This window comes from Mirounga angustirostris, unplaced genomic scaffold (genome assembly GCF_029215605.1).
Source record: "Mirounga angustirostris isolate CCGP_5_RB_7025 unplaced genomic scaffold, mMirAng1.0.hap1 SCAF_4, whole genome shotgun sequence".
In the NCBI taxonomy this organism is placed as follows: domain Eukaryota; kingdom Metazoa; phylum Chordata; class Mammalia; order Carnivora; family Phocidae; genus Mirounga; species Mirounga angustirostris.
The window spans coordinates 10,644,795-10,652,768 of NW_026991712.1; the positions used below are offsets into that span (position 1 = coordinate 10,644,795).

A 7,974-nucleotide genomic window follows, 5' to 3' on the forward strand; every position below is an offset into this window, starting at 1 on the left:
GTCACCAAAATCCGAATGACTATGTATAGCGGCAGATCTGCACTCAAGCCCAAGATGAAGGAGTGATTGATTTTGCCTGGGGATTTGAGGGAAGAATGTTTGATGGAAGAAACATTTCGAATTGGTCCTGAAGGACAAGTACATAACTGACAGAGTGAAAATTTTTTAAAGTAAATCAGAATTTATTACTCCCAGCTTAAAAACCACTGATGCTTCCATCACACTTGGAATGTAATCCAAACTGCTACTTACATTGACTTGCAAAGCCTATGTATCTGGTTTGGTACCACCCCTATGAACTCATCTTGTCCCCCCACCTTGTCATCACCATTCTAGTCCCTGACCCATTGTCAATAACTCAGTTGACTGTTTCCTTTGCCTGGAATGCTCTTACTCTTGACCTTCATGTGTCTCAGAGAGCCTTTCCCTAACACTTCATTGTTCTCTATTATCTCACTCTGTTGTAATTCTCTTCCCAACATTTATCATTATCTGATATCTCTCTCTCTCCCCCTCTCTACTTCCTCCCTCCCTCCCTCTCTTCCTTCTTCTTTCTACTCTCTGCCATCAGAATGCAAACCCCTTGAAAACATGAAGCTTCTCTATCTTGTTCACTGCCAAACCAAAACAATATGGCTCAAAATGACTTGCTAAATAAATGAGTCCTGTTTCGACAGGTTGAGAAATGGGGGGAATAAAGATATTAGAGATTGAAGGTAGCTTCGAGAGCCAAGGCAAGTTGTATATCAATATAAGGGGTTATGTACTTTCAAACCTCACATTTTTCTCTTAAATCTGAATATGACATATTCTCCTGTTTTATAAGACCCGGGTGTCTGTTGGTGGAATATTGTGTGCTGTTGGTGGAAGATTATGTGCAATATCTGGTACTTGTTCTTTCAAAAAAGGCTTAATGATGCTTGGGATATTTCTAAAAAGGACAAGGGCCAGGAGAGGCTGCTGTACAATTCCAGACTAAAAATATCAGGATTGTTTTGCCTCGAAATATTAGGTTGAGAAGAGGTGGGAACAAAATCTGAAGTGATTTGGAGAAAATAAACATAGTTTTATTCAGTAAAACCCAGCATCTTATTTTTCAGACTCCTATTAAACCTTGAGAGAAGACATATTTAGGGCAAATAAAATATCATAACCCTTCATTTGCATAACACTATGTTTATAAAATTTTTTCTTTTCTTTCTAAATATGCACACAACATCTGTATGCTGAGTATAATTATTCCTATTCTATAAATTGAGGATATCAAGGCTCTGAGACGTAGTTTGCCGGAATTTCTTGAGGAAAAGAATCACGTCTAATTTATCCTTTTAATGTTGTTTGTAAATTTAAAAAAGGAAGGAAGGAAGGAAGGAAGGAAGGAAGGAAGGAAGGAAGGAAGGAAGGAAGGAAGGAAGGAAGAAATGTCTATTAAATTGAATTGGATAAAACTCATATAAATAAGAAATAGGTTTCCTAAGAATGTCTTGCCACTGGATACACATTTCTTCATCATTAAAGGTGAAGAGAGGTAATTTACTTTTTTTTTTTTTTTGCTCCAAAGTCCAAAAGGCCCTCAACCCTGAAAAATAATGAACAGAATGAACTCAGAAATTTAAATTGCAACCAAAAAGATGTTAACATCTCTAAACTGAGCCTGGAGGAAATTAGTCTTAGAAGGAAGAAGATTGAGATATCCTTGTTTCAACATCTTGACAAGATGATGGAATAACATAAGATCCCTTTCCTCAAATCAACCCTGTAAAATCTAAGCAAGAGGGAAGCAACAAACCCAAAACTGTTAGTTTTGGTTCTGGCCAAGACTGAGTAAGCACACTTTGTCCTGTCTCTCCCACACCATGCAATGAAAAACCCTGGACAGAATGCACAGAGTAGCTATCTGAAGAATATTTATAAAAATAAAATAAAAGTGGTAACAGGCAGATTGGGGAAGGAAACAGAACTCGAAATAACACCAAACCAGTGATGACTTTCCTCTTTTTCCTCCTCCGGTATTTCTTAGCCTGGATTCAAAGACAGCCGAAAACTCCTAAGTATTCACCAGATGTGAGCTCTGTATTAGTTTGCTAGAGCTGCCAGAACCCAGGAACACATGCCGGGTGCCTTAAAAAAAAAAGTAGAGATTTATTATCTCACAGTTCTGGAGGATAGAAGTTCAAAATCAAGGTGTCCGCAGTATGGGTTCCTTCTAAGTGTTGGGGAGGAAGGATTTCTTTCAGCCTCTCTTTAGCTTTTGGATGGCTGTCTTTTCACATCATCTCCCTTTTATATGTACTGATGTCCAAACTTCCCTTTTTATGAGGACACCAGTCATGTTAGATTAGCATACCATCCTACTTCAGTGTGGCCTTATCTTAGCAGAACTAATTACATCTGCAATGATCTTCTTTTCTTTTTTTTTTTAAGATTTTATTTATTTATTTGAGAGAGAGAGAATGAGAGACAGAGAGCACAAGAGGGAAGAGGGCAGAGGGAGAAGCAGACCCCCTGCTGAGCAGGGAGCCCGATGCGGGACTCAATCCAGGGACTCAGGGATCATGACCCGAGCCGAAGGCAGTCGCTTAACCAACTGAGCCACCCAGGCGCCCTGATCTTATTTTCAAATAAAGTCATGTTCTGAGGTGTGAGGGTTAAGACTTTGACATAGGAATGGGGGGGGGGGGTTCAATTCAACCCATTTAAAAAGATTTAAAAAATAAGATTTAAGGTTTAAAAAACAAATAACAACAAAAAAACACCTTTTCTTTCTGGACCAAGGAGCAGGAAAGAAGGTTCCCATGGGTCAGAGAGAATGGTAGAGTCCCCTGCTTTTGGTTTTGTCTTGTTTTTCCTTCTCTCCCACTCCAGTCTCCAGGCAATCCCATAGCAAATAGTAGTGGGAAGACTGGCAGCCATGACAGGCAGGCACCTACACCTCTAAGGGAGAAGAAGCCATACTGACCAGAAAACTGTGGCACTGAGAGAGTGGGAGGTGTTCCTTCTTATCATTCTATATACCTTGGCTTTTTGGCCCTGATGTAGACTCAGTCTCAGGAAGTACATGGCAGAGCTGGGAACCTACAATATCATTTCTTAGACAGAAAACAAAGGTGGGAGTGGGGAGGGCTGAATGCATGGATGGGATGGATATTGGGAGCCAGAATGTATCAGGAAAATCACCAAAGGGAAATAAAGGGATCCCATAAAGTCTCTTGGTGAACTCTTGGTCTCACCTTCAAGCTGTGCATTCATGGAGCTTCATCCTAAATTGCATACAAAAGTCCTTGAGAATTGAACTATGGGATAAATTCCCACCCAGGCCCCAGACTAGCCACCACATGATACACACACGGGACAGGTCTAAGTGAGCCTCCAAATGCTTTGAAAATTAAGACTGCATTGAAACCACAACCCAGAGAGAAGACCAGTAAGAATTTGTGGTCTTAAACTAGGATAATTCCCTGCTGAAACAAACAAAAAATATTCCCTATAAGATTTAAATAAGGCTCAGACCCTTGCAATATTGAAAATGTCCAAGATATTATCCAAAATTATAAACAAAAGAATGAGGAAAGCATAATATCTTGTAAGAAAAAAAGTCATCAACAGATATTAACGCTGAGATGATAGAGATATTGGAATTATTATAGATAAAGGCTTTAAAGAAATTAATTTAACCATGCTCTGCCAAGTAAGGGTAAACATTTTGGAAATAAAAGAAAGTGGAGCGCTTGGGTGGCTCAGTCAGTTAAGCGTCTGACTCTTGATCTCAGCTCAGGTCTTGATCTCAGAGTCCCAAGTTCAAGCCCCATTTTGGGATCCACACTGGGCATGGAGCCTGCTTAAGAAAGAAAGAAAAAGAAGAAAAGGAAGAAAGGAAGAAAGGAAGAAAGGAAGAAAGAAAGAAAGAAAGAAAGAAAGAAAGAAAGAAAGAAAGAAAGAGAGAAAGGGAGAAAGAGAGAGAGAAAGGGAGAAAGAAAGGAAGAGAGAAAGAAAGGGAGAAAGAAAGAAAGAAAGAAAGAAAGAAAGAAAGAAAGAAAGAAAGAAAGAAAGAAAGAAAGAAAGAAAGAAAGGAAGGAAGGAAGGAAGGAAGGAAGGAAGGAAGGAAGGAAGGAAGGAAGGAAGGAAGGAAGAGAGAAAGGAAGGAAGGAAGAGAGAAAGAATAGAAAGGATATATCACTAGATAAATAGAAGTTATAACAGAATCAACTGGAAAATGTAGAACTGAAAAATAACACTTTTCACTGAATGGGCTCAGTAGCAAAATTGAGATGACAGAGGAAAAAGTCAGTAAACTTGTTGACAGAGCAATAAAAATTATCCAGTTTTGAAGAACAGAGAAGGAGAATGATTGAAAAAGAAATAGAGCCTTAGGACTGGTGAGACAATACCAAAGAGGCTAAGAGTTATGCCATAAGAACTCCAGATGGAAAAGAGTAAGAGTGTGGGGAAGAAAAATCTCTTAAAGAGATAATGGCTAATATCTTCTCAAATGTGGCCAAAGACTTAAACTTAAGTGATAATTGTAACATTGAATTATTTATTATCGTTGTTGTTATTACTGACATTTATTGAGCACTTTGTATGTTCTGGGACTTGTTTTAAATCCTTTACACGCGTATTTAGTCTTCAAGGAGTAACACATAGAAATTCTTGCCCAAGGTCACGGAGGTATTAAGTGGTAAAGACAAGAAACAAATTTAAGTAGTCTGTGTCTGGTGAAAAAGCTCTTAACCACAATGTAACATACTCTCTGGCTCGTCTAGTGGGTCAACCTCTCCTCTGCACTTAAGATTCTCAATGGCAGTTACTTTGTGTGCTGTACTATGATTTTTTTTCAAGTATGTGTAGTTCTTGGTGTAGTATCCAATATATGGAGGCTCAAAACATTCGAGGGAGAGAAGAAGAAGAACTATAATACAGGGTTGTTTTAGTCTGTCTGGGCTGCTATCACAAAATACCACACACTAGATGGCTTATAAACAACAGAAATTGTTCTGAAGGATGGAAGTCCAAGATCAGGGTGCCAGCATGGTTGGGTGAGGGCTGTTTTCTGATTGCAGACTTCTCGTTATGTCCTCATGTGGCAGAAGGGGTAAAGGAGCTCTCTGAGCCCCCTTTTATAAGGGAACAAATCTTATTCATGAGGCCCCTGACCTCATGATTTAATTCCTTCTCAAAGGTTCCACCTCTTAATACCATCACATTGGCATTAGGATTTCAGCATATGAATTTAAGGGGGGGCATAAACACTCAGACCATAACAAGGGTGAAAGTTATTTGTGAACCTGATTTACTATCTAATAAGACGATATTTTTTTAATGACCCTGAGATCACAATCGGAGCCAAAATCAAGAGTCTGTTGCTTAACCAACTGAGCTATCCAAGCACCGAGCCTCTGCTGACACTCTTATATCCCAAATTATCTAGTAGGCTTCTGGTACATATAGCTGCTTAATTTTAAAAATTTTGTAGTTTGATGAAATAGGATAAGACTACACCTTCCATTAAAAAAAAAAAAAAATGGTGTTATAGAAAGATGCCCTGCCTCTAGCGCTAACTAGTTTCCTACTCTTAGGAAAGTCAAAAGTCACTTAACCTTTGGAGACTCAACATCTTTTCTTAAACTAAGGAGCGAACATTCCAGTGCCCAACTAGGGTATATTGTGAAGATTGATGGGGTCATGTCTGTGAAATGCTTTGGAGAGCACTATGCAAATGACATTTCATTTGCTTTAACTCATCAAGAGGCAGACAGGAATAAGCAAAGCATACTAGAGAAAGAGCTTGACAGGCTAGGGGAGGGAGAGACTAACTCCAGCTGGGGGCATTGAAGGTATGTGGGTAAAGACTAAAACAAGCTGGGAAGGAATTGTTTCATTAGAAAGGAGGCCAAGGCCAGAGTTAGAGAGCTGTGTCCTTGCATGGCGAGCTCCCACCACGGGAACTTACTTCTGACCTCCTCCTTCTCCCTGAAGCTTGGAAGAGATATGATCTCAGGGAATATGCTCAAAATCACTGCAAGCATTTGGAACACTTTGTAATCCCAAGAGAGAGAGAACACCACACAGATGAAAAGCAGAGACAAGGGAGGTTTTGAGATGAGCAGGCTTTTTATAAAATGTCTTTGATTTTTTAATATATTTTTTTAATTTGGGAGGAGCTTTTCTTTTCCAAACTGAACCAAATTAGATTCTAGTCCAGTTGGGGAAACTAACAGTTGTGCCTTCTACTCTGCTTTAGCACAGATTTCATGCCAGTGTTTTTCAAACTTCAGTGTGAATATGAATACCTTGAGGAGCTTATTTAAGGAAAAAAAAAAATGACTCCCAGGCTGCATCCCCAGGGCTGTTGATGCAGGGCCTACCTGGAGTTGGACCATAGTTCTTCATTTTGACACGTAACCAGGTGCTCCATATGTAGATGTCCATTCTAACTGTGGACAAGACAGAAGATCAGTCCATGCCAAAGCTGAGGGCATAGTATTTGGCACTCGAAGTAGTTCCAACATTGCTTAGACTCCCTTCCAAGAACAGCAGCTTTGGGATGTCCAGAGAGGGAGATTTGAAATCCATGTTGGACTTTTCCAAATTGCTTTATTTTATTCTTTGCATTTTCTTCCACTCAGAAGCAAGAGTTTAAAAAACCAGATCTTGGCTTTGCAGATGTTGCTGGCCCAGAGTCACCTGCACCACCCCACCATAGTCAACTCAACCCCATTGAGTCCTTTGACATCCCTGTGGATGGTGAGCCCTTGGGCCATGTTTCCCTTCGAGCTGTTTGCAGACAAAGTTCCAAAGACAGCAGCAAACTTTCATGCTCTGAGCCCTGGGGAAAAAGGACTTGGTTATAAAGGTTCCTGCTTTCACAGGATTATTCTGGGATTTCTGTGCCAGAGTGGTGACATCATATGCCATAACAGAACTGACAACAAGTCCATCTATGGGGAGAAAGCTGATGATGAGAACTTCATCTTGAATATAGGGGTCCTGGCATCTCGTCCATGGCAAAGGCTGAACCCAACACAAATGGTTCCCAGCTTTTCATCTGCACTACCAAGCCTGAGTGGTTGGATGGCAAGCAGGTGGTCTTTGGCAGGTGAATGAGGACAGGAATATTGTGGAATCCATGGAGCACTCTGGGTCCAGGAATGGCAAGAACAGCAAGAAGATCACCATTGCTGACTGTGGACAAATCTAACAAATTAGACTTGTGTTTTATCTTAACTACCAGACCATTCCTTCTGTAGCTCAGGAAAGCACCCCATCACCCCTATCTGTTTGAAATATCCTATAATTTTTGTGCTCTTGCTGCCATTCTCTGGGTTCCATGTTTTCCTTACTTCCCTCCAAGTCTAGCTGGATTGCAGAGTTAAGTTTATGATAGTGAAATAAAAACTAAACAACAAAAAAACCAGATCTCATTAGTCAATTTTTACTTTAAACTCACTTAAGACCTTGGCCACTGCACCACCCAGTCCAGGAAGCAGTATAATGATGGTCTTTAGAAAACAAGTTGAGGACACAGTTTTGTTTTCATACCAAGCCAAATGCAGTATGCAACAGTCTTTTTTTCAACCCCAACCCCGCAAAAAAGAGAGGAAGAAACAATCAAGAACTCAACAAATAAAATGAAATTTACCTCCCTTTTATATTTTGGTGATGAAAAATGTTTCAAAGACCACGGAACTCTCACAGAAATCATAATTACCTTCTGTTTTCCTGGGGTAAGCATGGGGACATTTGGATTGTAATGGTCTCATCAGAGTTGTATAAACTGCAGCATAAGCAATAAAATTTCCCTGAACATCTGGGCTTTGTCTACCCTTTACAGAGTTTGTGAGCATCACATAAAGAAGACGTTAGGATGTTTTTATTTCAGGCCTTAGGGTGGTAACAGTGGTCCTGTAATGAAGTTACATCAAGTCTGAATCTCCAGAAGTCACCTGTGAAAACTACTCTCGAAGCAGCTCATGG

The 7,974-nt window shown here is 40.0% G+C and overlaps 1 pseudogene; it reads left to right on the plus strand.

The window, feature by feature from the left end:
• The window catches only part of LOC123858552 (peptidyl-prolyl cis-trans isomerase A-like), a 49,244-nt pseudogene extending 42,046 nt beyond the window's left edge, over nt 1–7,198 (plus strand).
• Nucleotides 7,199–7,974: the final 776 nt, after the last annotated feature.